This window comes from Ambystoma mexicanum, chromosome 10, assembly GCF_040938575.1.
Source record: "Ambystoma mexicanum isolate Mex_15411 chromosome 10, UKY_AmexF1_1, whole genome shotgun sequence".
Taxonomy (NCBI): Eukaryota; Metazoa; Chordata; class Amphibia; order Caudata; family Ambystomatidae; genus Ambystoma; species Ambystoma mexicanum.
The window spans coordinates 508,786,946-508,814,634 of NC_090932.1; the positions used below are offsets into that span (position 1 = coordinate 508,786,946).

The window sequence follows — 27,689 nt, forward strand, 5'->3', positions numbered from 1 at the left end:
GTCCCTGTGTCGCCCCGCTGTGGCGACTGCTGTTTTAAGTGCCTGCCACACCGAATCTTGAGACATGCGGCACCAGACCTATCCTTCTCCTTTTTTCGGGAGCTGAGAAAAGGCTACTGTCCCACCACAGACGATCGTCCCGTCCCGTAGACGCTGAGAGCCAGAGCATCCTGTAACTGCAGGGGTGAAACCTACTAGCGAAGTGGACTAGACTGGCAAAGTTTGGTCCGGACTGTGTCGAGGGTCGGGGAGTACTTTCCATCACTTACCGGTGGCCCCCTGGAACATCAATCTGTTTTTACGCATGAGAATGCCTTAAAAGATCTCGCATTGGCTGGGCTAGCCTGCGCTGCCCAGCTATTCCCGAACTCCGAAAGACACTATCTGCAAGGGTAGTAGGGCTTTATTCTTCATTATCTCAAACCCCTTCCTGAACAGCTACATTTCCAGGAAGAGAACCCGCTTAGTTTTACGCACAACTGCGTGTTGTTAACGCAGTGCTGTACTTTTAGCATAAGGCTCCTCACTTCTTAGGGCTGAGCCGCATAAGCTAGGGATTGACTACAAAGAACTACCTAATGCGATATCTGTGTTGAACTTAACCCTTTCTGTTACATGGTTATTTTCTCCCCTTTCATCAGTGTTAGGCTAAACGCATTTTGTATATATGTTACATAGTGAAAAGGCGTGTGTGGTAACTGTTTTATTATTGCTGTGGTTTAATCGTGTTTTGTTATAAAGGCCTATAATAAATGTATTTTTATATACATCTGTCTAAGAGTAATCTGTGGGGTTTTACTGTGGGTGCTGACTGCGGGCTTCAGATAACTCTTCAGATAACTCTCACCCCTCCCGACACTTAGTCTTGACCGCCTGCCAAGCTACCGTAGATTGGTCTGGTTTGTCCAGAAGGTTCCCCTGTTCCACTAAACTAGGGTGGCCTCCAAGACTTCTGTCCACCAGGTCAGAGTTTAGAAATCCATCTTAACACTCCTCAAGAATGGGAACAAATTGAAGGACACATTACTCCCAAAGTAGTAAGGGGGGCTATAGCTGCTCCCCAAACTGATTGATGCAGACTAGTCTGGATTTATCAGGCATAGGCTGACCTCATAACATTGAGCGGGTCTGTCATCTGATTGAAAAAGTAAATAAATCTAGAACCCTGGATCTTATACTAGCGTTGGATGCCAAGAAGGCATTCGACCAGTCGAATGGCCATTCCTACTCCATACCATGGACGTTATGGGATTTGGTTCTAAATTCTTTTCAATGGTAAGGGCTAACTACTGAACTCCTTCCTTGCGCCTGGCAATAAACGGGCAACTTTCCCAGCGGATCAAGCTCTCGCGAGGAACTAAGCAGGGCTGCCCGCTCTCATCACTCTTATATGCCATCCATCTGGAGCCGCTCTTGGCCAGCATTAGGGCCTCTCCGGATATTAGGGGGTGAGGTGCACAGAGTCGCAGCATTTGCGGATGATATGCTCCTCTTGATCACAGAGCCAGAAACTTCATTCCCAGGGATCTCGCAGCAACTTCTTCCCTTTGGGGAGGTGGCAGGGTTAAAAATAAATGCCAACAAATCAGAGTTATTAAACTTGACCGTCCCCTTAGAAAAGGTTCAGTAATTGTACCCTATAGATGGGTGGAAACCGGCATTTGATATTTGGGGGTCCAGATAACTGGTTCTCTGGGTGCTCTTTACTGTGCTAACTACCCGCCTTTAGCAGAAAAACTGCACCGGCTGCTAGTGGAATGGGTGCCCTTATCAATATCCTGGATGGAGAGGATAAATGCCCTTAAAATGGTGATTTTGCCAAAAATCCTGTAATATTTCACGGCTCTGCCAGTGGGGGTTCCCCAAGGTTTCTTCAGAACCCTTCAAAAACATGTGGGTCATTTATCTGGAAGCGCAAGAGACCCAGGGTAGCTATGCAGATGCCAATGTCTCTCAGAAGCAAGGAAGGGCTGGGAGCGCCAAACTTCCGCCTCCATTTCCTTGCGGCTCAAATCAGAGTGATCCGGGATTGATTCATGGGCGATCGCTGGAAGGTCAGGAGTCGAATGGACAAAGCGGTTTTGTGGCAACCCAAGGGGGAATAGAACTGCAAACATCTACCATAGCAGGATAAGGGCCCTAGTGGGGGGATTCTTGGGATGAGCTGTATCGGTGGGTGAACTTGACCACCTTCCCCTCCTCACTGGCGTCACCGTTTAGTAATCCCCAGTTCAGGTCAGGTATGGTAAGGGGTGCCTTCAATGGGTGGGAGGTGGCAGGGTGCCGCAAACTATGTGACATGTTCTCGGGTCAGGACATTAAATCCTTTGCATAGTGTAAGCAGGGCTTCGGGCTAGATGAGGGGGGAAAGAGGTATCGCTACTCTCAACTGAGGAACTGGCTTATGAACCCAATGGTCATGTCAGTGGCCATTAAGGATCTCACGCCCTTTGAACGGTTTGTAACGATGGACACCTACAACCCATCCTTTAGATCTGATACTAGGATACATTAAGCAACAAGGCCCTTTGTAGGTCAATGTACACTTGTAATGTTTATGCATGATTTGTATTTCATGGTACTCAGTTTGCTGGTTATGAAACAGTCAAGGTAATGCATACCAGTTGGTCTGAGATAAGCAAAATAAATTAGAGCATGAGTCTCCACTGGCACTATATGGAGCACTGGGAAACTGCAGTGGGGCAGCACTGGATGAGGAACTTTGGTCTCAGTTATGGGCAGATATCCCCAAGCTCTCGCGGGCCATCTAGTTTCAGGAGATGTGGGTTAAGATAATGGTCTAGTGGCATCTCACCCCAGAAAAACTACATAAATTCCACCCAGCTGCGTCAGCGCTCGGCTGGAGGGGATTTGGGGAACTGGGATTGTAGAGGAAAGGTTAGGTCATAATTGCAAATTCTTCAAGGAGCAGGACGACCCCAATATGTTGCTTGGGTGTTGATGGACAAAACAAGCTTATTAAAAGCGCTCCCTCCTCTTTCAGGGCAGAGGGGGAATGGATAATACGCTTTTGAGAAAAACGCAGCAGGGGTCCCCCTGGCCATAGGGGATATCAAAAGCCTCCTGGTATCGGCAGTGGGTGATCAGGCAGATGGAGTGTGGGTGAAGGCGGGGTTCCCGGCAGTAACGATGGGCAATGGACATGATAGGACATCTTTTAACAATGTAAGAGCACAAGTATGGAAGCCACTGAAGAGGACCTTCCCTGACACCCCAGTTCTACATTCTGTTATGCAATGCACTATGGGGGATGAGGAAGAGGCCTCGCAGTTCATTCTTCTGATGCAAGATATGTGGCGGGCGGAGACGGGTACAGCGTGGGACCAATCCACCTCCCTGTTCTATTTTATTATCACAAAAGTCCTCCCAAAGGAGGTACAGAAGGCCCTTGATAGAATTGCTGTGATAGAAGGCAAGGGATGTCCAGAAATACAGAGCATCATAGTACACCACTGCAGGAGGATCAAAGAAAGGGAAAAAGAAATAGCTCAAAGAAGATTAGCAGACGAGGCAAAGCTGGTACAAGGTAAGTTGGTGAAGGTTGTGGCGTTAACAGCAGGACCACCCACGAACGGCAAGGAGAAGAGGGTGAGGGAACAGTAGCATTACAGGCTAGAATGGCAGCTACATTGACCAACAATGGGGTGGAGAAGAGCAGTATGCAGGACCCCAGTGGCAAGGGAGTATCGCAAGAGGAAGAGGTGGGTACAGGGGGCAGTGCAGAGGAGGGTATGGAGGGCAAGGGCCTAGGGGAGGAGGACAGGGTGCATGTTGGTCGTGCTGGAGATGGGGCCACTTTGTGAAGTAATGTTATGTCCGCTCTATCACTAATTACCAAAATGATCAGAGGTACAGTAATGGATACCAATATGGGCACCCAGCCCGCCCATATGGTTTACCAACGGGAGGTGATGGACCGGACGGGGACACGGACACGCACACGCACATACACACCCTCCCACCCCCCTTCGCTACAACTGCGAATGACGCACCAGCCAGTCTCGGTGACAACGTCTTCTCTTGCCCCGGAACAGACACACACCCAGACTAGGACAGCCCACAGAGAGCCCTCGCGTGTACAGTCCTGCCGACTACCCTACACCCAGACAAGGAACCATTGGTGGGGGCAGAGATAGGAAACAAACAGTTCATCCTTAGGGTGGACTCGTGGCAGAGAAATCATGTGAAGGAAATTTTCTGCTGTCTGGTAAAAAATCTCGAGGCGCAGGGATTCTCTGAGGCTGTGGTCACGGTTCCTTACATTGAAGATGTGACTGTAAGCATGGCAGGAAGAATGGTACATGTACCCCTACTTTACCATGAAAAATCACCTGTAAGCTTATTAGGAAGAGACCTCCTCAGCAAACTCAAAATGACCATAGTATTTACAGACAGGGGTGGGGTGTGCTCCACATCCGGTATGTGCACTCTTAGAGCAATGATATTGATATAGACATTAGCAAACAAAGCAGCAGTGCAAGGAATTCCCATAAATGGGGATACGTTTATCTATGGCATACAAGTGTTGGCGAGAGTAGTGCCAGAAATAACGGGAAAAGAATGGAGAGGGCTCTCCGATTTGATTTTTTCGCCCAGTGGTTACCCCGGAAATACTAATGGCATAGTCCTCTCACTAGATTTGCAAGGTGTACAGGTGTCAACAAAACATACAGCGGCGATTCGACTGGACACGCAAGGGTGTGAATGGCACACAGTGTTGTGTATATACCCAAAAATAGCTTTGCAGGATTTTACAGATGAAGAATTGTTCACTAACAATGACTGATGGGGAGATAATAATGGAAATATGCATGCTTTGTGATGTAATGGTACAGAATAGGCAAGTTACAACCCCCCTCATGGCCAATGTCAGCGCACCAGCGTCATTCTGCAACTCAGACTTGCAAAAAGTGCCATCAAGTATATGGGCTACAAACCCACAGGATGTTGGGTTGTTGAAAGAAGTGACCCCAGTAAAAATAAAATTGACAAATGGAGCAGTCCTGCCCAGAGTGAGACAATACCCCCTATCAAGGGAGGCGGAGGAGGGAATATAAGAAACGATATATGCACTGCTGCAGCAGGGCATCATTTTCCCCTCCAATTCCCCATGCATTACTGTGATTTATCTGATTAAGAAAGCAAAAAGGGGGGGGGTCATGGAGAATGGTGCAGGACCTTCGCCCACTTAATGACATTGTCCAAAAAGAGTTCCCTCTTGTCCCAAACCCAGAGTCCATTTTGTACAGCATCCCAAAGAAGGCGACACATTTTACTGTGGTTGATTTAAAGAACGCCTTCTTCTCAGTGCCCCCCCAATCCAGAGTCACAATACTTGACAGCATTTACCCTAGGGGGAAAAAGATATGAGCACTGCAGACTGCCCCAGTGGTACTGCGAAAGCCCAAGCATTTTTAACAGAATAGTGCACAAGGACCTCTGCAATATTGCTGCTCAAAGTATGATCATCGTGATTTACTGATATGTAGTGAAGGAGAAGACATATGCAGGAAAGATTCTGCTGTATTACTCACCTTACTGGCCTACAAGGGATATAAGGTGGACAAAAAATAAACTTCAATACTGTCTTGCAGATGTATTGTACCTGGGTTAATTAATTTCCAAAGATTAATACCACAGGGTGTGCTACAGCAAGACCTCATACAGTGAAAGACATGCAGAAATTCCTTGGCATTTGCAACTATTGCCGAGCAGGGATTCTATATTATGACGCATACACAAGGCCCTTACTGCAAGGGCTGAAAGAGGTTCAAAAAGAAAACAAACAACATGGACCCCCGAAATGCACACAGCCTTTAACAAGTTGAAGGACGCGATTTGCACAGCACCCGTCCTTGCAACACCTGATTATGAACAGGAATTTTTCCTGTTCTTGCATTCTAACGGAACGTTAATGACAGCAGTACTGACGCACAAAACATCTTTGGGACATAAGCCATTTGCTTTTTACAGCAGAATTCTTGACTCTGTGATGCAGGGTCACTTTGCGTGCGAACAGGCCCTTGCAGCCGCCGCATTCGCATTTGAGATGAGCTCCACAATTGTGATGGCTGCTCCGTCACATTGTTTGTGGAACACTAATTGTTCGCCATCCTTGAATGAGACTGAGGAGGGGTTCAACGTCATCAAGGTAGAACTCAGGGCCCTGCGGTTAATGATGAGGCAGAACCGCTACGTCTTGGATCTCCTCAGAGCAATGGAAGGCAGTGTTTGCCGAAACATCGGGAGCAAATGTTACACTTCTATACATTCTTCAGATGCTGACAATGGGACACTATCACATGTAATTGCTGCAGTACACAACCTCGGAGTAAGAATGAAAAAGAAAGGTGGTGTCCAGCCCAGTGATTGGTTCGACACAGTGTTCGACTGGGTACATCATGGTTCGGGGCTGCAATGAAGCTACTGGTCCCCATCATCGTCTTCCTGCTGCTGATCGTTTGTGTGTGCTAGGTAGGGGTTTGGTGCTGTGCTGAAGTAATGCCTAGTAGTGCTATGATGATGGTGACAGTGGGCAACCCAAACAAGATGCCTCATGATACTAGGGAAGCACAAGTACAAACTGGTGAAAGCAACAAGCCCAAATATCATAATACAGCAGTATACAATACGGGAGATGTAGTGGATAATACAACCATTGAAGAGCCCCAAGACTTAGAAAACCTTTAGGAGGTGTGGGTGGACCTGGCCAGGGATGGGGGTTCTATTTATATGACATGTACTCCTGAAGAGTGTGCAAGAAGGGGTGAAAGCCTAAGAAGTGCATGCTGTGCGTGGATGTCAATAAAGGGTACTCCAGCATGGGATGAAGCAGTAAAAAGAGCTGAAGAATGCAGGCGTACTGATCAGGGGTATTTGTTACTTTAGGAGTAACGAATGGGGGGAATGTTAGGGAGGAAGGGTCTTTCTGACGTCCCTCGACATTCCCGCGTGAAATGGATCTCATGTTTACCCTAAGGTGGTAGATGTCCCCGCGTTTGTTCATCCGTTTTTATGATTTGGACCAAATATTGACCACAAATAAGACGGTAAACAAAACCATTTGGGGAGACAAACAGACTCCATTTTGTGCCACCCCAAACGCCATCTATTTAGGCCATACAATGATCTCTAAAAGGCCATCCCTCCCTCTGTCCAGCGCCGCACCCTGAGAACCCAGCCCCCCCCTCCACCCCTGCAGCTCTGCACAATCCCATTTCTCACAGAAGCTCAGCCATGCATTGTTGCAAATACCCAGTATCCTTTCCCTTCCTATGAGCTCACTGGCATGTGTGTGACCGAAGCCAACTCTGGCCTGCGTGCCCATCTGTCTCCACAAACCTGCTTGTGCTCACCCGACCCCCACCTCTGAAGTTAGAGTTTACAGAGCCGCAGACCTTTTATCTCTTTGATGCAGATTCATATTTAACCCCTTGTAGTGACCAAACCGAATACCCACCACAGCCTTAATCCCCCACACCATATATCTGTTATACAAACAACATATGTCAATTTATATCATGAGGCATCAGAAAGATCAAAAAACCCCAAAAGGGGACACCAGGGTTGGGGTACTTTGGTGCATGGGTCCTTAAGGGTTAGTAGATTAACCATATACTTGTCAGAATGGACTTTACAGCACCCCTGTTAACGTCAACCGTTTATTATGGTTATTTGTCTCATGTCTTTAGTTCCTGTTTTTGTAAAATAGATAAGTTAGAGATGTTGCATTCTGTGAGTCTGACCTCCAACCCGTGAACACAAGCCCAGCTGACACACGTGCTGCCTGCAGAACATCCCAGCTACCAACCAATCCTGTGTGGCCAGCTTGTATATTCATATAATGTATCCATGTCTATCCTATCGTGTTCGAGTATTATGCACCTATAATGGAGTGTCATTAGTGATGTTTCTAAATCTTATAATGTGCGGCCCGTGTAATGTTTGGCAGACGGCTCCCCGCTCTGAGGGCAGCAGAGTTCTCTGCATGCACGACTTTATCATATATAAAACTTTGTTCAAATTACAATCCATCTCCTGGTCCGATTCCCTAGTGGGGTGTGTCCTTTATTTGGCTTATTTTGGTATTGTGTTGGGACCAGGCGCCTTCAGGGGACAGGCATTTCGTAGGAGCGTTATATGGGATTATAGCGGAAGGGGCAAGGAGCCAGGCATGGCACTATATGGAGCAGTGGGAAACTGCAGTGGGCCAGCAGGAGGAGGAACTTTGGACTCGGCTATGGGCAGACATCCCCAATCTAGATTCAGGAGATGTGGGTTAAGATAATGGTCCAGTGGCATCTCACCCCAGAAAAATTACATAAATTACACCCAACTGCGTCAGCGCTCGGCTGGAGAGGATGTGGGGAACTGGGATTGTGGAAGCATATCTGGTGGGATTGTCCGCTTATTCAGTCTTATTGGGACCTGATCAGTGCGGCAATGAATAGTATTTTTGGGAGTCAGATGCTGGAAGATATAGGGATGGCCGTGCTGGGAATGTGCGGGGTTCTGGAAAATCTACCTTGAAAGCTCAAAAATACATACGTCATCCTAATAGTGGCGGCAACGCTTGCGGTGGCACACAAATGTTAACTAAAAGCTGCCCCCACAGAACACGAATGGGTTAGTAAAATCTGGAACTGGAGTGAGTGACCTATTCGATTCAAGAAGATCACCAAAGGTTTCTCTTGGACTGGGACATTGTCCTGCATCATCTGCAGCGGGACTCGCGGGCCGCATGGTGCCCAAGAAAAATTAGATGTATTTATTATTCACTTGCTAGACGCTTATATAGCAAGTAAATACAGTTTCAAAGCGCCCACAGGGCAAAGGGAGGTGAACAAGGGAGTGAACACACAACATTAACAAAAAACACAATATCAAAAACAGTGGGGGAGTAAAAGGAGAAACCTACTATGCCTTGTGAGTATTCAGAACGTGCAAGTGCAGCAAGGAAGAGAGCAAGGGGGAAGTGCTGGTGTGTCCGTGCTCGTGGGTGAGCCACAGATAAGTGCATGGTGTGCACGGTGCTTTACGGCCTGGTGCCGCAATGGGTATAAGTGTGAGCCTCTAAGGGAGCGCAGGGACAAGTGCTGCGGGTAGACAAGAGCTGGGATGTCTGGATGAGGGAAATCAGAGGCCTGAGGATGCCTGAGTGCCCAGGACACCAATCACAGAAACTGTGCAAATTAGCAGAGGAGAGAAAAGGGAAATGAGGAGGTGAAGAGGAAAGTCTTCAGGAGCTTCCGGAATTTAATAAAGTCCTGCTCAAGGCGCAGAGGGAGGGGGAGGCTGTTGCATAGGAGGGAGCCAGCAGAGGAGAACGATCGACCATCTACCCTCTGTTTAGTGAAACGCTTTACACACAAAGGGTTGGTGCCAGAGGAACAGAGAGGACTAGATGGAGAGTATTTAATGAGATCAAGTTGAAGATAGTGTGGTCCCCAGGCCCAGCCAGCCTTGTGGAGGATGCAGAGGGTCTGAGGCTGGTGAGAGTACTCGCTCCACTTGGGGAGGACGCCTTCACTAGAAGCTGGGAGGAGATATGGCTGAAGTTTTTGGGACGGGAGTAGAGGACTATGGGGGGAATTTCTCAAACGGTGCAAGGTCCGTACACCAGCTATCGAGGGATCGATTAACAGGACTGGTTGTGTTGTTGTTGGTTACATGTGTTGGGATTGAGGGAAGTGGGGTTACATGTGTTATTATTGTTGAAAATGCCAATAAAATATATATATATTTTATAAAGTCCATTGTTACTGTGTTGCCCTCACCAGCCAAAATCAGCTCCCTGGCCCAGCACAAACACAATCTTTGACTCTGCATTCACTCGCTTATTCACACACACATTGCATGAGAGGCTCAGATGTGACCTTTCCATACATTTTATATCCCCCTGCACCTGTTCCACATAGGCACAGTGAAATGTTTTTTTTTCCTGTATTTTGAAAAGTGCATCTCTTTTGAAAATTGGGATTTACTTGAAAATGCCCAGAACCTCCTTTCCACCTACTGCTTTGCACATTTGGTGGGAAAAGAGCACCTCAATGTGCACAATTATGATGCACACGTTTAAATGTCCTTTGTGCACAGGTCACCTTCACCACCTTTTTGGCGCAAGTGAAGTGAATGAGCAACTCATCAATTGCACCAAACAAGTTTTGAAAATCGTGCCACGATGGTTTATCCCTACTGATCACTTTTTTACGCTGTACGTTCATTTCAGAGAGTGTGGTTCGAGGTGTCAGAGGGGAATTAGGAATCGCACAGGTCACCTTCACCACCTTTTTGGCGCAAGTGAAGTGAATGAGCAACTCATCAATTGCACCAAACAAGTTTTGAAAATCGTGCCACGATGGTTTATCCCTACTGATCACTTTTTTACGCTGTACGTTCATTTCAGAGAGTGTGGTTCGAGGTGCCAGAGGGGAATTAGGAATCGAAAAGGACACACGGGAAGGACAGGGTGCATGGGGATTTTCCTGTTTCCGCAGTCATTAACCCCAGATTTGCTTGCAGGTATTGTATCTGTGGTTATAAGCCCCAGGGCAGGTATTCTGTCATATGTAACGGATTGACAGGTACTGTATCAAATGTCATTAGCTCCAGGACAGGTACTGTGTCTGGAATCAACATCCCAGATCCGGTACCGTGTCTGTATTTATTTGCCCCAGGGCAAGTATTGTCAGATGTAGCTGAGGAGCAGGTGCGTACTGTATCGTTAGTCATTAGCTCCAGAGCAGGTATTGTGTCTACACACATTCGCTCCAGCCAGAGAGGATGTGATGGGCCTTTACCATTAGCACTAGAGAAAGTAGTGTCTGCTGATATTCATCTGGGTGTTGTTTCTGTCTCTTCTGCCATTGGACCTAGAACACACACTGTGCCTGCAGTTATTATCCACAGAACGGTCATTAGACCCAGAGAAAGTACCGGATCTGCAGTCATGAGCCCTGGGGAATCATTACTTTCAGAATAGGCACTGGAACTGGAGACAATACACGTCTGCAAACATGAGCCTGCGCAGGTGAGAAAATATATATATATATATATTTATAGTCACTTACACTAGACCAAGGTCTGTGTAGTAGCTGCACAGCAGTTACTACGCCTGCTAGTATTCTAGAGCCCGAACTGTATCGTATGAGCTTCGGAGCAGCAACTGTGTTTACAATACCAACAGACTGCCCTGTGTAATTTCAAAACCAGATGTGCAGAAAGTCACCACGTACTTACAATGTTTAATTTGAACATGAGTACAATATACTAATTACATCTTCAGCTGCAGCCACTTACTAGGTGCGCTTCCAGAGGTCGGAAAAGGGCTCAACTTACCAATATAACAACAGGGGTGAGAATAAGTTAATGCATGCTAAAAGAAATTCACACAAAATTAATTACAAGAGCTGGAGCGCATACACTCACCTGATGGTGCCTGGAAACTGAAAAGGAGCGTTTAGTAAAAGGCGCCCTTGTGTTGTGTATAAACTGGAACACACATTTAAAGTCCGTATGAGACCGGATAACATTGTGTTTGTTTAAAAGTGTGCCGATATTTTCTCAAATGCCTTTAAGGCGTCATGACGTTGCCACATTTCTGAAATGCCTTTAAGTCGTATTGACGTTTTCGCGTAGTCCGTGTGCGTCTACGTGCTTAAGAAGAGAATCCTCGAGTGTGGGCGACTCCAGGCTATGCACGAACAGGTGTATTTAGGTGCTGGTCGGTTTGTGTTTGATATTTTGATTTCGGTTGTAGCAACAGCGAGTTTTTGTGTGTCCACCCGCCCCGAAACAGAAGATATTTATGGCCGTGGGACTTTCTGGGTAGATGGTTTTTGCAGATTCGAGTGTCAGCAAGTTGGTTTTATTGTTTGCATAACTCACTTGCATGTTTTTCACCTTCAAATGGCAGTGGCGTTTTGCTGTATTCACGGGTTTTTCTACACAACTGTACAATGTACAAGCCACGTTTCTTCACCCTTATTTCTGGAACACTTTCACTGTTCGAACCTAGCGCCCAAATACCCTTGGGCGAGGAGCGCTCTACAAATTTAAAAAAACAAAAAAAAAAAAAACGCGAATTCACCCACCAGGTTTCGATCCTATGTTTACCACAGTTGCATACTTGCTTCTTTTTCTGGATGCCTCTGGGGCTGCTGAGCCCTCCTGGTCCAGGAGTGATACATGGGTCTCAACCTCTGAGCCAGAAAGGCGGGTGAAAACACACAATTCCCTTATAGGTGGGTGAGAGTCCATTGAAGAGAATGGACAGATAAAGAGTTTGGTGGGTGTGTGAACACTTTCTCTGGTGGGTCATAACCGCCAAAAGTGGATTCATTTGAGAGGTATGGTGATATATATGCTGGAGTTCAGTGCTGTGGCAGCCTGGGGCTCTGTATGAAGAGCAGAGGGAGCGCTACGGCATGAAGCTCCTTGCACTTCCTTTAACAGGTGAGGGGTTCTGATTGGAACATTGCAGGGCGATGTGCCTTCCAAACTTTACCAGTCACTGTTTCCAGGCAGTGCATTGAGCTGTACCGGCCAGAGTCTGCTGGATCACAAGATGACTGTCTTGATTGCCTCCTCCTCCTCCGTTTTTCCTCTGTCTGTATTGGACAGAGTTCCGTTTTTCAAGGGTGTTGTCTCTCTGACTAGAGGGCTGCATGCACATTTGGGGTTAATTTGTGGATATGGAAATGGTAATGTAGCCCTGAAGAGTACCTTTTTCCAAGGTCGTGACACGTGTTGGCAACATACCTTTTGGACAAGCGCCAAACATGAATAAACGTTGGCTTTTGAAGAACACATTAGGTACATTTGTAATTAATCGGGTTTGGCGCAATTGGTGTAGTGCTGTTTGTCTGCTTAAATCTAAGTGACCTGGGTTGAGGGTTTCTGGACCAGTGCATGCCTCCCTTGGTATAAAGAAGTGGGCGTAAATAAAGTATAGGTTTGCTCGGTGGAGGGTTCGCCCAATTAGTATAATACAAGTCCTTTTTGAGATGGTATGTGTGTGCTCAAAGATAGTAAGACTCTCCACAAGAATGGTAGGTGGAAACAAGAAATGCATAAATACGGAACTTTGACTCTTATTTGGAATTTGGGTTCACAAGGATTGCGGTTGCTGGAGAAGTTAAGCTGCAGTTTGTGGTGCTACATTAGCTAATGACAGCCTGAAGCCAACAAAATGAATGTGGCATTTGGAAATAAATATGCCTAGTTAACAAAGAACAGGGATTTCTTTGTACGGCAGCTGCAAGGCATAAAAAAGCAAAGCCACTTAAAAATGTGGCATCAGTATCTGCAAATTCTTTGAAAGCATGTGCTATCTGGGCAAAAACAAAACGCATTTTACAGATGCTGAGAAAGTGATTCTGCCAATAATTCTCACAGTCCAACTGGGTAATGCTTGGTGACGATGCAGCAGAGAAATGCAAACGTATCCCTATGTCCAACACCACAATTTTTCGCAGCATCACTGATCTGTCCTCTATCAGTACAGAATTGATAGCTTCCTAGGCCATAGCACCAATAAACAGTTCCTTTGTCCAATGTCTTTAAACACAAGTTCATACAAGCTTCCCTCTGCCGGGCTCAAGCCTGCAATGCTTCCTTTAAACCACAAGTTCACATAGACTTCGCTCTGCTGTGCTCGAGCCTACAATGCTTCTGTCTTTAGCCACGGCGTAGGGTTCTCCTCCCCAAGCCTTCAACCTCCTCGTTTCACTCTTCTTTAGGACCTCTGGATCGAAAACATTCGAAACTAAGGATTTTGCTCAGACCTTTACATGACCACTTTGATGTTTCCAGAACACTTTCAAATTCAGGAAAATGCTTTGTTCAACTTTTCCTGTTCCTCACATGGCCCTTTCACAATGTATGGTATTCACAAATCCTATTAGGCCTCTTGGCCTTTTCACAATGTTCGCAAAGCCTCTTTTGCAGCCTTGCCCCAGTCTCACTATTACAAGATACATTTGCTTTTCACCGTCCATTTCCTCTTAGTGACTTCTTGCACACTTTGCCCAAAGAAACTGCCCTATTACGCGGGTAACCTTCACTTGGAAGAGTTTCTCTTTATCCCACACATGACCGTCTCACATCACTCACCGGTCGCGTGTCTTCAGTTCGTGTCAGCAGCGCCTCCCGCGAATGCTGCCGCTTCTTCTGGTTGCCCCCTGACCTTCGCCGTCAGAAGGGGAGCGGGCTGCTCCTAGCACCTATGCATATGCGTGTCCCTTTCTCTGACACGCCGGCAAGCTTGCAGTCAGCTCCACGAAGGAACAACTTGCGCTTTGTTCTCTCTAGATTTTCTCTCCTCTGCTTCAGCTCTGCAGTGTCGGCTCTGTCCGGTCTCCAGCCTTGCTCAGTGTGTTCTCGCCACCTTTTATTGTGGCACTTAAGAGTTAATGAAAGTCAGGTGTGAAAGTAGGAAGATGTGCCTGGCCTCGTGGCTCTTGGGAAGTCATATAGGTAATCTTCATACCCTCACTCTTCCTCGTCTCATTGGATTGACACATGTAGTGTAGGGAGTTGTAGTCACTGGTATCCCAAGTTGGGATTGGGGTAGGTATAAACGGGAATACAGCGTTTCACCATGGGATGTTTCTTCCCAAGGACCTCCTACCCAGGTGATGCTCGCTTGTCCACCCACAGGGTCGGGATCCAAAAGCAATGGCCCTTCCCTATCCACCTGAACACTGGATCCCAGGGACTGGGTGGTGAAACACTCTCTAGTTTCTCAGAGGCGTGTGTTGGTATTTGCACGGATGGTGCTCCTTCAGTGTGTGGTGCTAGATCTGGGTTAAGTGTTGGCGGTAGCTTGACATATATTGTGCACACACTGCATGATACAACAGGAAGCTTTGGCTGTGCGCAGTATGGAGAATAAACTCAGAGGTGCTGACTTCTGGTGTGAAGATGGTTCATTTTATTAAGATGCACCCTAAAAGAGCCTGTCTGTTTGCCACACTATGTACAGAAATGATTTGTTTCACACAGAGGTTGAGTGGCTATCCAGGGGAAAGCTTTTAAATCGCATTTATGAACTCGGGAACAAAGTGAGGGACTTTCTCCTGTGTTTAGATCAGACGAAAGAAGAGCTGGCTTGTACTGTTAGTTTACCTTGCTGACATCTTTGAAAAGTCACATTTTGTAAACCTCTGCAAGGCACAGAAACCACATTTGCTATTGCAAAAATATCAGCATTCAACAAGAAGCTGGTGCTTTGTATTATGAGGGCTGGATGGCAGTGTCTGAATTACCGGTGAGGCTCCATTATTAGCAGAGGCTCCTGAGGAGACTGGGTATGGTCTTTCGTGTGTTGCTGAACTAATGGGAAACCATGTCTCGCAAAGTACTGTCTAGAGGACAATTGTACTGTCAATGAGTGGGTGGTTCAGCCTTTCCTAACAGACGCAGGGGCCCACATCCCAATACACCTTCAGGAGGAACTAATGAAGCTTCAAAGTGACCGCCTAATGGACAGCCAATTCAGAAAATTGTCTTTGGGTGGATTTTTGGCAAAATGTGTCGGCTGAGTTTCCAAATGTATACAAATGTGCAGTCGATGTACTGTTTCAGCACCTCTGACCTATGCGAGATTGTGTTCTCGCACTTACAGCCCTAAAGACTAAATATTGATCCAAGCTGGAGGTGGAAGAAAATCTGCGGTTGGCTATTGCAAAATTGAACCAAATAGTGACAGACTGGCTTCTGAAAGACAGGCCCACCCTTCACACTAGTTCTCAAATATGCCTCTGTCCAACTTGCAAGTTACAGCATTGATAGTAATCTCAAAGCTGTAACAGTTTTTCTTAAATACAACATCAGTTGCATGTCAAACGTTGCAGTAGAACAGCAATATTGGCTGTTTTCTTTTGTGGGAAATAAATATCCAACGCTACTTTTAGTGAAGTCCTATATCGTAGCAAAAATTCTGAATGCTTTTTACAAATATTTGTCCTCTAATTTGAGTTATTGCAAACAATGATTTTGAAAATGTAGTGTTTGGCACCTACAACTCCATTTGGGACACCATTCTACACCAGTGCGCGATAACCGTTTGCAACTGATTGGAGTCCATGTGTATAAGGGGGCCCAAGCCAGGTAAATGTTTCTTTGGGGGTGGGGGCTTGGGGTCCCAGAAGTTCAGACCAATGCTGTAGAGTGACTGACTATCTTGTTATAAAGTTTTTTTTTTTAATATAAAGGAAAAAAACTTGCTATCCTTTTGGCACAGTTATATGTTCAACATTTATATATTGATTGTTAGTTTGGAAGAGCACATAGACCCTCCGCGGTCCCTAGGGGCGCTGCATGTGCAGGCTTGAACGGCAGAAGCTGAATGTACTAAACAAACCATGGCAAAGTCCATGGTTGGTTTTCCATTATCCAGTGCTTGCCGGTGCCCTTGTGTGCAACGTTGCTATGTGTACGGTGCATATACAACTTGTACACATGACAGCACCTTCAGTGGGTACAAGCAAATAATTCCAGTGCTTCTACAGAGAGCAGTTCTGTTCCATTCCACTCTCCACACCCCTCCTCCCTTTCTTTCCGTGCTCTCATCTTTTATCCTCATGTACTGTTTGTTTTGTCCGCCCCTCTGTTTTCCACCCTCTTCATCTCTCCCACCCTACCATCACACCCCTGCATTAGACTGCTACTTGCAAACTGCTTGATTAACTTTGAGCGTAGTAGTGCCCTGTACTCCACCTGTTCCCGCCTCTGTTCCTGCCTCCCCCTTTCCCTCCCTACCTTAGCTCCTTACCCCTTTCAACCCTCCCTGTCTTTATGTCGCGCTGCTATGCAAGAACTTTATGGCCCACTCAAACCTAGTAGTGTACAGTTTCTGCCCCCCTCCCAAGCCCCCACTTTCTTACCCTATTTTCTGCAAGGCACTTTGAAAAACTAAGGATCGTCGTCAGACCTGAAAGAGTTGGCTACATTGTTGTATGTTACATATGTACTTGTTTCCTGTACCTTACTGCCCCTGATCAGACTTATAATCATTCGGAAATTCAAGGGCTCTGAATGACTGTTTGTTTTTTCCCACTGTTCCCTCCTCCTTGAGTGCTTTGAAACACCTGTAAAATTTTGTACATGTGCTATACAGATAAACCATACTACTACCTTGAAAGAAAGTTACAATGGCCCAGCGATACTCAAAATTTGACTCAGTCGTCTGCTTAAGAATATTGCAGTGTCGCATAGCCCCTGTGAGAATGTGTCTATTGTATATAAAGGGCATGGTGGTGCTATGCTTGTAATTAATTTGCCCTGACAGCTGAATGCTGGTGCACAGATGCTCGCTGGCATAGTTTTCCCTTGTCTGGGGATTGTTTATGTGGGAAGCGTGTGCGTCTTTCTCAGCATCTGCAATATTGCTTCATTCTGAAACAGGGTGCCAAGGGCCACAGTTTTGTTTGGCTGGCATGAAAGCTAGCCAAGTTTCTTTTTTTTTTTTTTTAAATCAAATTCTATTGGCATTTTGTAAAATAACATTGGACAGTGCATTGGCATGCAGAATTAAAAAAAAATGTAAATGCCTCATGATCACCCCTAACTGTATAGTACATGTAACCGTATGAGGTGCGAGGCAGTGTCCAAACTTTACCATGTGCATCTGAGGTTGTTTCTTCAATTTAGTTACCATATTTTGCAAAAAAAGGCAACAACATTTCTCCAATCTTAACACTTGATTCATTAAGGCTATGCATCATGTATTCCATTCCGTATATTCCCCTGACTTTCCTGAGCCTTTCCTCTTCTGTGGGGGGTTTGTCACGTTTCCAACATTGTGCCACACATCACCTGTCCGCCACCATCATGGTGCGGGTCATGTGATTTCCCTGGTCTACCCCTTCATTTGTGTCCCATACCCCAACCCGGAGGCCCCATGGTGATAGTTCTCTTGACCTCCTCCAGTAGATCTGTATATGGGTGCGTCCCCATCACATGTGGTAATAGTCAGTGCCAGGCTGCCGGCATCTCCTGCGCCCGTGAGTCTGCGCCTGGATACATTTAGCCAATGGGGCCGGATGGTGGTGCCAGCAGTGTTTGATCTTAATTGCCTGCATCCTATTCTGGGGGGTTATTTTGTGACCCTTCTACACATGACTAGCTATAGATCGTCGGTTATTTCCCTCTGCTGGTTGCCCATCGTTCCCTAGCAACCAGGTCCTGGACAGATTCTGCCTTCAGTAGTACCTTATACAAAATAGATACATAGGGCAGCATAGCATGCGTGTATGAGTGCTAATTCAAAAGGGGTAAAGTCTATATGCCCGTTGTTTCTCCATCGCATATCATTGAGAGCTCCCTTCCACTGCGATTAAAGAATTGAGAGTAGGCCAACCTGCAGAAGGTGCTCCAATTTCCCCATTCATAAGAACTCCACGTTGTCCCACATCTGCCCCATTCTGCTTAAGCCCGCCTCATACCATTTCTGAAACTGAAAGGTTCCGCTATCAGGTACTAACAGGGGGGCCCAGATGCAACTCAGTGGGGAGGGCCATGTGATCCACCATGTTATTCCCTTCCTTCCAGATTGTCCGTAACACCTCTAGGATGGGGTGTCGCAGGATTCTACGTGAGATCTCTCTGGGGTGCCCATAACCACTCTCTCAGGGAGACTGAGTCGAAGATCAAGTTGTCCATGGTCCCCTATTGCTTTTCTGACGCCGGCTCAAAGTGGTCTATATTAATAGTACTGTGAGGAACTGTACAGGGAGGAACCAGGGGACAATTCCTTTTAAACCTATTTGGAAGGCCTCACCATCTCGTAGCTCTTCACTGACGCTTAAGAAGTCTTGGAAGCCCAAGTTACAATAAAAGAGATGGTGACAGCCATAGGGAAACTAAAGAGCAGGAAAGCCCCAGGGGAGGATGGCTACACTGCAGATTTTTATAAACGGTTTCAGGAACTGGTGGCCGGGCCACTGGCAAAGGTGTTAAACGCCATATGGCATGGGCACCCCCCCTCCTTTTTGGAGGCAGAGATAGTAGTGCTCCCAAAACCTGGTAAAGACCCTACCTACTGCCAAGTGTACAGACCAAAATCACTCCTTATCGTTGACGCTAAGCTCTCCACACTGGTGCTGGCAACAAGGTTGGAAAGGTATCTACCGAGGCTGATCCATCCCTACCAGGGGGGCTTAATCAGAAACAGGCAGGGGGCAGATAACCTCACAAAAACCCCACATATACTTCACTCAGAGGCTAGAGAACAGGGAGTGCTAATGTTCTCAAGAAGGCAAGTTGGCCCAATTTGGGTGTGTATACCATGGCCAGTGTGAACATGACCCTGTCTATTTGTCCCGTGAACTCCAGAAATCTCCCACCAAATCCTCTCTTGACTGGAGCTCTTTCATCTGAAAGGATCTCACCAGCACAATTCACACCCCTTCCTTGTTATGTTCTTTGTTGGAGGCCCATAACATCTGTCCCACCACACCCTTCCTCAGTGGCCTTTAGAGCCGGAGATTCTGGAACATGTTATTATATGGATGACCTTTTTTGGTGAGTTAAGTCCTTTTGAGATTAAGAGTTGCCACCTTGAGCTCAACCATCCCCTTTTTTGGGGTGTTTTCTTAATGGCCGGGACTCCCGCCCCGTCCTGGACTCCCGCTGCCCCTCTCCTATGTGTGCCCCCTCCCCAGCCCGCAACTGTAAATCCCAAACGGAACCATTAACATTCAGGTCATATAGCCCAACCAGGTAGACAGACACCTGTTAGATTTTGTCTGGAGGGGATACACCTAATTTTGTGGTATTTTGTTATAGTGGTAATGCATCAGTGTCTTCCTTATCTAGAATGGCAATGCTCCCCTCCGAACATACACTAATGTCTGTATTCCACCCCAGGTCCTCCCTAAAGTAGAAGTCACTGGACTTATTACACTTGTATTTCGACAGTGTCACTGCTTGTCCCCAGTAACTTATCTACGATGCAGGGCTATGCTCTGTCGGCCAAATCATGAAGCATTTTCCTTTGTGAATGATTCACCAGTCATGCATGCATCATACACTTTTAAACTAACTATGAACACCAACATTTATTTCATATTTTACGACTGCTTGAGCCGCTGTGTGGTACAGCGTGTGCTGCATAAACCGCCAGGTGTAGTCTCAGGCCGGAGATGATTCAAATGCCCTGATGAATGTGCTCTTTGATTCCTGCTTCTGGTGGCACAGGGCGCTTTGGGCTTGGATGAACATTCACAATGAATTTGCTTTTACTTTACAAAAGCTCAATTAGATTTGCTGTTGTGATTCCGTGCACAGAAAGGTTACCGATTTTGGCCATCCAAGCTCTCATTAAGAAAGGTGGGGAGGCTGAGAGGCGGGGAGGCTTCTCAATCCAACATTGAACAAATACCTCCCCGCCCCTCAGCAGTGCTTAATTTGTGCCGGTGTTTGCCGGTGGCCAACACCGGCACAGTTTTTTTGGCACCAGCACTTTTTCTGCAGCTGCCCTTGATCAAGGCTCGCTGCTCAAGGCATTCATCAAAGAAAGTTCACACGTAAGGGTTAACTTGCTTTCATGAATGCAATCTCTCGCTGAGGCCATGCTGACAGTACCCCAGCTACCCGCAAGCGTGGCGCCAGCCAGGAGGCAGCCGTACACTCTCGCAATAACAAATCGTTGTTGGTGAGAGTGGGTGGACTCTTGTGAGCTGACCGAGAGCGCATGTACATGTTTTGGGGGGCAGGGCTGCCTTTGGCTTCGTCCCTGTTCCCTGTCGGAACCCATTCTAAGAAAAAATAACACACAGCAGACCAGTAGCCAAGGAGATCCCCCGCCTGCCACACCTTTCTTTTTTGTTTGGAAGCACAAGGACATTTTTATTTCTGTATTGTAAACTATACATATTTTGAATTTTTTGTTTGTTTGTGGACTCGAGAAAGGCAGCGATGAATGCACAAGCTGAAAGAAGGAAAGGGGCAGCCTTTCATGTCTTCCCCAGAGCCATCTGTGACCTGCAAGGAGACCCTGAAGAGGGCCTGAGTGGGGCCCAGGATACAGCACAGGTCTGTGATTGCAGAAGGTGAAGGGGAGACTAGCAGCGTCTGCAAGCAGGCTCTCGCACAAATATTGCACCCGCAAGCCTGAAGGAATTGCCTGTCAAATATAAAACATGCAGTGCCCAACTTTTGACTAAATATCAAATTCACACAAATGGCATTTCGACCAAAGAGAGGGCTTTTCTGGTTGCAAGTGCAATCCCTTGAAGGCGATCCCCTGGTTTGTTGGATGTGAATCGCTGCTCCTGCTAACAAACCGAGCTCATGATCTGACCTAAACTACATAGAGGTATCTTAATCTTTGAAAATTGATCAAGTCTAAACTACCATCCAATAAATATCGGTGCGGCACAGGCGAAGCTGCCGGGTGGAATAACCAGGCACCATGTTGGTGGTAGCAAACTCAGCATTCCAAGGTTTTGCCTTTCTGCAAAACTAAATAAATGACTAAGATGGTACTTGGGCAATCCCAGGAAACTGGTTGCCACTGCATTGTACACACATCGTATGAGCAAGGCAGTTATTGACACGCGCAACCTGGCGGGGGTCAAAGGGGCTGTGCACTTCTCGCTAGCGTTGCAGCACCTAAGGCGTGTCTGGCTGGGGCACAGGTGCCCGGCCAGCCTCCCTGGTTTGCAGGAAACCTGCTCTACCTTTGACGGCTGCATTGCCCTTGTGGAGCCCTTGCATATATGTGGACTTCTGGTCGCCTGGCTGGACTTTCTCACTCCAGTCCAGTTGATATTAAACTGTGCATGTTATATTTTTGGTCTTTTTTTTTCTTGCTAGTATATCTCTGCTATGCCATCCTGCCATGTCTAAGAATTCCCTCTAACAGCAGAAAGGCCCTTTTCTGAGTCAAGCTCTGCCCTAGATAGAGATGTAAAAGCATGAGGATGCCCTTAATCCCCCAAGGCGCAGCACCATTCCCACCAGTAATGCTCCAACACACAGGCTTATTATGAAGCATGCAAACGACCGCCACTTCTCTTGACCCCACAGGCCCAGTGCACTTGCAAATGAACGAACACGCTGCACTTCGCAGTTGCCTGATTGCTGAAAAGGAGTCTGCATTCGTGAAAGTGTTAGCATGGGAACATTCTTGCCAACTGCGGAACCCATCACCCCCATTACCCTCACTGGCTCTTCCAGGCGACCTGTTGCCTGTTTCTGCCAGGGCCGGGCTGTATGCTCTACTTCCTGCACATCTGCGGCCTTAGGCTATTATACTAGCAGTGTGTCACACTGTCACTTGCTCTGCTGTCCCGAGTTACTCCCCCTCTGAGGCTGCTAGTGAATGAGCTCCCACTCTCCATCTCGGCCAGACGGAGAACCCTCACGTGTGACTATCTGCTTCCTAACTAGCATCTTAAATACACATGGACTCCTTCACTCCGACCTCCAAGTCTACTCTAAACATGCTGGACTTTGATTGCCAGGTCTGTTTATTGGTGTTTCTCTCGTATTGTGCCATCTTCTTTTTAAAGCATTGAAATTGTTCTTGCTCCTTTTGTAGGTTGGGCTATTTGGTGGTACACTTAGCGAAACCATTGTATTAGAGTACAGATATGGAGAACTGGCATATGAGGAGGCACACACAGCTTGTAGGTGTTTTGTTATTTGCCCACCCATTGACTGCCCAGTGCCCATATCCATTCTAATCCCTTAAGCCATTCCCACCCAGTTCCGTCCCCTGCTCGCCAAAACGCCACCTCATTGGAACTCTTTGAGCTTGCTTTAATGGAGCCTTACCATCAAACTTTGCACTTGAAGCGCCTGCCAGTTCTTCTTAGAGTTAATGACTTAATTAATTGTCTCTCTAGGCGTGCTACTGGTGTAATAAAAATGTGTTAACCAGGTTTGCCTTCAGCCACTTGATTTATAAGCACTATGCATGTCCTTCACGGAAGTACTGTTAAAAACAAGTAATGGAAAAGCGAACAGTTTTGGCTTTTGTAGTATTAGGCATTTGCCAGACACTACTATTAGAAGCCCAGGTATTTGCACCATTTTCCACCTGCTGCCTTCTATAGCCAGGTAATACCACTAGGGCAGTGCCTGGCAAGTGCCTTTCCCATGCCTACACAAAAGCCCAAACTGTTGGCATTGCCAATGATTTTTACACATCGGGTGAAGCTCACCTGGCTGTCTGTAACAATGCTAACATGTAAATCGATGGGCCCATATGGAAACTGAATGCAAAGCAGAAAGAAGATGTTACTCAAGCTACTAGCAGGGGGAAACACTGGAACGCTTGTGGCACTTGTGGCAGCTAAAATAATTGAAGGTAATTAGGCGGCATAGATTTAATTGGGTTGCTTATGGAGCTGCCAATGAAATGCCCAGATGCTGTAGTTTCAGTATAACGTCCACCTTGAACTTCTGCGTAGCAGTCGGACCTTTATTGTCAGGCGGTGAAGTGTGCATGGTGCCTGTCCTACTTTTTACGTGTAAGGCAGCACTACGGGTGCTGAGGCAGAAGATAAGATGGCTATCCTGAACATAACATCCACTTCAATATGAATAGGAAACCCACATAGAAAAGACATGTAGTGGCCAGTGGCCATATCCTAGGTCATAGCAGGGGATGTTGAGGGGGCAAGAGATCTGACCAGGATCACAAACCTTGTCTCAAATAGTTTGATTTCTAGGTCTACGGTAATTTCTCATTATAGCCACATGACAGTATGTAATCCTTATAGCAACATCTTAAGCCAAAATAATATCATTGTGGTTTTAATGTTAAACTATGACTGCCAGAATGCAAGATAATGCCAACCTGAAAAACCTAGTTAATCCCACAGTACTTTCAGTGATTTAAAACATTTAATAAAATAAGTTGTGAAATAAACAAAGATAGATGTGTGCTCCTTCCACATCCATCCCACTACTAACCTGTGACAGCAGATGCTGCAACGCTAAACATGTGACATGGAGCAGTAACGGTGTGATGGGAAGTTGTGGGGCGATCTAGCACGGAGCCGGGCCGCTGGCACCGCAGCCCCGCCTTGGCTGGCATTAGTGATCCAGGATTCTTTGGGCACTCGCACTTTTTTTTTTTGACAAATTAGGCCGTGCCCTCACTCCCCCCTACCCCATATCTATTTCTCTTAACATTGCTCACGGCCTGATCGTTCCTTTCACTTAAGTTGTTGAACAACATCCAACAAAAACAAAAGTTAAATCGCAGAATGCCACTGTAAGTGGAATCCATTAATTGTACAGCAACTGAAGGGAGATTTGTGTTCAAGCTGGGGAAGATAGTTTACAGTATATGCATTAGTTTGAGATTTGTGTAATGTGTTCTCAGGTTAAGGTCAAAGCACCCCTAACGAAGTTCTGTGAAGCACAGTCTGGCATTCGAAGACTGTATGTTTTGTAATGCTTTTGAATATTATTTTTTCACTGCTGGAAGCTACAGATGCTATCCCCGTGAGGCAGAGCTGTTGTATTGCTTTTACGCCATTTATTTTAAAGAACATAGAGAGCTTGGTTACCCCAGTTGATTTTTCCATTGCCTTTTCAGTTCAGAGTAGGGCGAAGTTGTGCCAGCCTTTGGGCGCGGGGAACAATGTTCTAATTCTGCCATGACTCGTGCTCTCCCGTCTACGTTAAGTTTGAACACTTTTGGGAAATGCTACATGATTTAATAAGTACAAACGTAAGTTTCAGGGACTCTGTTTACTGCATGTTCTATATTTCTGTCCCATTCTCTGTATAGTTTGAGGTTCCTGAAGGGTTATTTATTGGCCCTTGCAATGATTTTTCCAACCATTGCACCTCAGCAGTAAATTGCAGATAGTTTGCCTGTAAACTATGCTTGCCGGGGCTAGTTGTGAACGTTATGTTATTAAAGATCTTTTTTGATCATTGTTTATGGTCTAGGGTGAATGCTTTTTATGATGGTTGTTTTTTGTGACTCTAATGATGGGACCAGTTCATTCTCGTTTGTTGTGGCGCTTGGAGCTATTTTCTTGCTTTTCTGGATTTTTCAGCAGCCTTGTGTAACAGAGGACTGGTGTGGTAGCATGAGTTTTCTGACCTGGGCATGAAAGCATACTATGATTTGCTTTGCTATTTACTACCCCCACACTCCCCTGTAGTAAAAATAGTTTCTGGGGCCCCTCATAAAACGGTCACCATAATCCTGTTTTAAAGAGCGTCATGCCCCGCACAGGCAGCCCCCCCCATTTCAAGACCACTGCCTTAATGCACCCTAGCTGTTCAGCATAGAGAGGCCCCCTTTTCATAGGTGCAGTGATTCCTTCCCTTCTCTAGTTCCACACAATGACTGTTCTACTGATCAGTCTGATAGCTTTCAAACCATTGCAAAGTTGGGGGGTGGTAAGAGGGTGGAGATGCATACTGGCTGCTCCTCTCTGGCTTTAACGTGCTTGCTGCTCCAATGCCCTCACAATGTTCCATATGACTAGGTCCATGCCTTCCTCAGCTAGGTGCACCCTACCTTGGCTAAGCTTATTTACGTGTATCAGGCCGTGGTTCATTTGAGAAACCATGCCTCTGCAAAAAGTACCCGTAGCTTGGTTTATTTTTTTGCATGATTTTTCCACTGCACTATTTCAGCTGTAGTGCATAATCTATGGCACAGTAATGCTTATGGGAGGGGGGGGAGTTCTGTATACCCTTACGGAGTGCCTGGCTTATATTAGCGAAGGCCTGCCTGCTAAGGTGTAATATTTACTTTTTGTTCCCCCAATAAAGATCACTTAGGTCATGGGTTCTGCCCCTGCAGACCCTCCTATTTCAGGTCCCTACAATTTCCTGAAAAATGTTGCTGTCCACAAGCAGGGACTGCAGCATTCTAGGTGCAAGAGCTCTGCAGTTAAGAACGTATTGCCTCGCCAGAACACCCACCTCTAATTTTATTAGTGAGCAGGTAGAACTAGTTGAAGCCACAATGGGTGAAAGGTGGCACCAAGAGACGCTTTACTTTCACACAGGGACACTTCAGGCAGGAACATCCATAGTAATCCCTCTATAAATTAATGGAGTTGGGTACAGACAAGGTTCACAAATACCTAGAGCATACCAAATTTACACTTTTTTTCTTTGAGGCAATAATTCAAAACATGGCAAACATGGCAATGTGCTTTTCTTTGATTCCGACAAATCTCTGTGTATTTGAAAGGATGGGGAATTTGAGCCTTTGGCAATTCCTGGAGAAGTTAATTGTAAATGGCTGATGGATGGATGGACTTGAAGTAGAAGAGAAATGTGTGAGGAAAATTTCAAAACAGCTTTTCTAGTCCGCAGGGGAAAAAATGAAAAGACCACTTCCAAGCGTTGCTGGCACTGTAGCTGAAGTAAGTACTTCTTACTAACAATACAATATAAAAGGCATACAAGTAACAAAATCAAAAATGTATAATTGTCACCTTATTTCAGGCACAATCATAACTATCAGTCAAAATGCAAGTCAGATCAATCACAATAAAAGATTCAAGTGACACCATGAAAGTCACACTATGACGTGAAGCAGTGCATGCCAAATTTGAATTGGGAGACTACCTAAATATTACACAGGTAACCATTGGAACTTTCAACAGAGAACTCATTTTAAACACAAAAAGAAACAGTATTAAGGTAAGTAAATCAACACCAAAAATATACAACTTAATTCCAAACTTGCAACTAACTTTATCATTTACTCTCAACAGATTACAGATGAAGTCATCAACTTTGAAGTCATTGGATTGGAACACAGTGGGGCCGAGAAATTCACTTTAACAACCTAAATCATGAACATTGACTCTCTACAGTCAATGGATATACTGTATAATGCACTGTTGGACTTCAATATCTGGTTCGATAAATAGGATGACATTATAATAATAAATAAGTGTGAAATTAACATCTGCTATGGAAAACTATTACAAATCAACGAATTGATTGGCTAAATTACAAAACAAACTTCAATATGGACAATAAATGCATTTTTGGTATAATAACTTCAAACTTTCATATTCAGAGTAATGTTCATCATGTACAAAATATTTCAATAATTTTTCCAAAAAACGCCTTCATCTCTACTATTCTTCTGAATAAAAACAATGTATTCAAAATGTCATAGCAGGAATACAAAAGCAATATGTATTCAAATACATTTTTATAATACCAACCCACAATTCTTCACAGTACTAAGCAAAAAAGTCAAAACTAGCGGCTTTGCCAATGCTTATTTTGGACTGGTGAGGCCCCACAGTGTATCTTAACAGCTAATTTCTGTTTTATATTTACGGATATCATATCTTTTGTTTTTAAAAGAAAAAAATAGTGCTGCATTATATTTACTGTGAAGGTGCATTTAATTTATCAACAGAGCACTGTCAAACTTCACATTTTTAATTCTGTACAGACTTTGAACCCAGGTTTTTATTAGTGATCAGTAATTTTAGTAGTGTTTTTAGATTAGATTTTAAGGTTGGACTTTTAGCTTGTTTTTTTTGTGTTAAATTACTAAGTTGTCTGCTCTCGATCTAGCTGCTCTTAAGCAGGTGTCTGTTTACCTACTCATTATATTTGCCCATTGCACATTACATTTTGCACACTATTCCAAGGAGTTTTAGGTGCTGTTTGCTATACTTGTTGTTTTGAATATGGTAAAATGTAAGGCAAAG

At 45.6% G+C, this 27,689-nt stretch overlaps 1 protein-coding gene and 1 long non-coding RNA gene across 2 annotated transcripts in view; one reads left to right on the plus strand and one right to left on the minus strand.

The window, feature by feature from the left end:
* The window catches only part of CEP63 (centrosomal protein 63), a 1,157,239-nt gene extending 1,145,685 nt beyond the window's left edge, over positions 1-11,554 (minus strand). Inside the window, exon 1 of the mRNA XM_069618054.1 lies at positions 11,449-11,554. The gene's annotated coding sequence lies outside the window, so the exon portion shown is untranslated. The remainder of the gene's footprint in view (positions 1-11,448) is intronic.
* Positions 11,555-11,667: 113 nt separating this feature from the next.
* On the plus strand, positions 11,668-27,027 carry LOC138491518 (uncharacterized). Its single transcript, XR_011276027.1, has 2 exons — positions 11,668-11,737; positions 26,201-27,027. It is a non-coding gene; the product is annotated as an uncharacterized lncRNA (long non-coding RNA).
* The last annotated feature ends 662 nt before the right edge of the window (positions 27,028-27,689 follow it).